The 3,116-nt window shown below is 44.4% G+C and overlaps 1 protein-coding gene across 1 annotated transcript in view; it reads left to right on the top strand.

The window, feature by feature from the left end:
• Positions 1–1,470: 1,470 nt before the first annotated feature.
• The window catches only part of Alkbh3 (alkB homolog 3, alpha-ketoglutaratedependent dioxygenase), a 36,770-nt gene continuing 35,124 nt past the window's right edge, over positions 1,471–3,116 (top strand). Inside the window, exon 1 of the mRNA XM_004627297.2 lies at positions 1,471–1,572. The gene's annotated coding sequence lies outside the window, so the exon portion shown is untranslated. The remainder of the gene's footprint in view (positions 1,573–3,116) is intronic.

Genomic DNA, 3,116 nt, shown 5'->3' with positions numbered 1-3,116 from the left:
AATGGATGCTGTGAAAATTACACCTGGCAGTAGCAACAATATAGGTACATCGCTGAAGTACGCTGAGCTTCCTGCAGGTGAGCACCTCTACTATTAGGCACATTTTAAAGGTTTCCACAGTGACCATGTTTTCGTACATCTCAGAAGACAACTTGAACAAAGTAGTAATTCAGGGATATAGTTACTATTTTTACACAAAAATTTCCCAAGTGTAAACAGGAACGCTTTCAAGATATTTCTTAAGAGTTTGGATGGGGTAAGCAGACTCTTCGTATTCACTAAATTTCTATTCTGATCAGGGAATTGTGAATTTTGGGTTCTTTTTATTTTAACTAATTTATTTTCTTATGGTACTGGGGAATGGCATGAACCCAGTGCCTGAGCTACAACTCAAGCCTCTTAAAAACAAACAAACAAAAAAGTCTTGCAGGGATTTATTGCAGACCCCTTGTACCTGAATTTTTAAAATACATTGCACCTCTTTTAATTCTACCCCAAGGACCTGTAACATATGTAATATACTGGGGGGTGGGGGGCGGCAGAGACCACCGGGCTTGTACAACACAACATGGCATAGTATTTATTGTGTCTCAGTTAAGGCATACAGATGGTAAGATTGTCTGCCCCAACGAAGAGAATTCTGCCCCTTTTATAGGGATTGAGAGAAGGCAGGGGACACTAGGCAGAAATATCCCAATGAAAAATAAAGTTTTCCAGTAGTCCTGTGGGCAGTCTTTTAAGTGTCCCATGTAAGTATTTGGGTGTCTCCGGATGTCCCCCGGACCTGCAAAACTCTTTGTCCTATCTTATCTCCTCTTCTGTGCATGTCGATGGAGGACAACTTCGGTACTGAGCTGAGTACCCCTGAGCGCCCAAATAGTGGTGCTTTTCCTGGCAAGCAGGTTGGGGGCTTGGAGCGTCAGGTCCAGTTGGTGGCTTATAGTCTCATTTTAAAAAGAAATGGAGTACTTGCACTAGATTATATACTTAGGAAATGGTAGCATCTAAAATTTGAATGTATTTATTCAAGCAAAATTGGCTCAGCACCGGAGTGCAGAGCCCAATGAGGCGTGGTTCATGATCCGTGGTAAATGCTATCAGGGAAGTACGGCCCATGCTGCAACGGGAACACCAGGAGCAGCCTGGGCTCTCCTCGACTTCCAGGATTAAATGCAAATCTTTTTGCTTATTTAAACACCATGGCCCACACCTCCATCACCCTCACCCTTCCAGAAGCTTTGCTTAGACGAGGTCGTTCTTTCTGCAATCGAGCAAACATGCTGGCGCCGGGTCGGATCTAGTTACAAGCAGCTCACTTTCTGAGGATCTCGGCCCCTAAGAGGCCAGGAACTTGAAGCTGCCCGGACTCCGGGCCGGACACCGGAAGTAGAGGGGGTGATGTGTGATGTCAGAAGGAAGTGCCTATCGCCACGGCCTGTGATTGGCTGTTGCTGGAGGTCGTGCCTCACTTTTAAGGTTCCGCGGACTGCAGGCGTTAGAAAAAGAGTCTGAAGTAGAGGGGCAGCTCCAAGGGTGAGCGGGTTCGGACCTGCGGCCCCGCTCCGTCTGCAGGTGTGTGCACTCTTAGTTTACCTGTGGGCACCTGCGGGTGGAGACGTGAGGACGGCTCTGAGGTCCGTCCCTGAGCGACCTCTGAGGGAACTCTTGGAGGAAAAGGGTCTGAAAGAGAGAAGCGAACCTTTGCCAATGACCAATTTCTTTCATCTGCGAGGTTCGCTTACTCTGCGCCTCATCTGTAAGGGAAGATCAGTTTATGGAAGAAGAAACAGGGACTCAGGTGAATTCGTCTGCTGTAGGGTCATGCAGCTGGGCGGTGACATTAGGAGTACAGAATTAAGGTCCTCAGGCTTTAAATGCATGAAGATTTTCAAGGTGGAGGGTGGCGATGGCTAAGCGATTCCGAGACTCCACAGTTGATAAAAGAATGGGACAGATTGATTAAGTCTGAGGTTGGGCCCAGGAATCTGTATTTTCAACAGCTGCCCCCTGACAACTAGTGTGTAGGTCCAATGGGAACGAAGAGAAAAAAAGAAAGAAAGGAAAAAAAAAAAAAATATATATATATATATATATATATATATATGTCATAGTCCCCTTGGGGACCAGTAGCAAGTTGTGGGGTTAAGCTTTTAAGGCCTCAACCCCGAGAAGATGTCAAGTGGGGGCTTCCTTCAGACATCTTGTGGGACTGAAGAATTGGTTTTGATTGTGTCATTAACTCATTTGGGCAGATGGCAGCCTCCCTCATCTCCCTACCTATGAGAAGCAGGTGATACTGTTTTTCTGGAACTAGGTGACCGTGTTAAATGTAAAAATTCGTGGACCCAGCTCAGTTCTCTTGCATCGGAAGGTTTGGGGGTGGGGTCCTAGAAATCTATAGGCTAACTAAGCTGGAAACTGTGCTTATTATCTTTGAAGATTAAGGTATGATGCTTTTCTAGACCCACAAAGAAGTAGATCATAGTTTAAAAAGATGGCAGATTCAGATCATACGGCCTGACTTCTTGTTTTCATTCTGCAGCTATGGAGACTTCTGAATGTGTTATGGGCACAAATTTAAAATATTCTTGGCCTGCCTCCAGAAGATCTCACTTAGGATAGAAATAAGTGCTTGTCTTTATGATAAGCAAGGTAGAGTATATATGAGGACCACAAGTCACTCAGGAAATCAAGTAATCTACTCTTTACTTCTAGGAGTTTGACTTTTTTAGATCCCACATAGAAATGAGATCGCCCTGCCTTTGTCTTGCTGTGGCTGTCCCATTTCACACAGCATGAAGCCTCCAGATTTGTCTGCCGTGGGTGCTTTGAAGGAGCTTCTAGGAAAGTTGAATGCAGCCAGTGGTACTGGAATGTGGAAATTGACTTGGAAACTGAATCTTAGCCTCCTTCTTAGTGACTGGAAGATGATGGGAGTTCCTTGTTTCCTGCTGTTGGAGACTATAGGATAATGTAGTTTATGATAGGTTCTGCTTTTAGACATGTGCACCTTTTTTGTTTTTTTTTTTTTTTTTTTTTTTTTTTTTTTTTGAGTTGTTATTTTGTTTCTTTTTTTTATTTGGGAGGAACCGGGGATTGAACTCAGATCCTTGCAT

The sequence above is a fragment of the Octodon degus genome, unplaced genomic scaffold, assembly GCF_000260255.1.
Source record: "Octodon degus isolate 3935 unplaced genomic scaffold, OctDeg1.0 scaffold00018, whole genome shotgun sequence".
Taxonomy (NCBI): Eukaryota; Metazoa; Chordata; class Mammalia; order Rodentia; family Octodontidae; genus Octodon; species Octodon degus.
The sequence above is the reverse complement of the archived record's forward strand: the minus strand, read 5'-3'. Positions and strand labels throughout refer to the sequence as shown.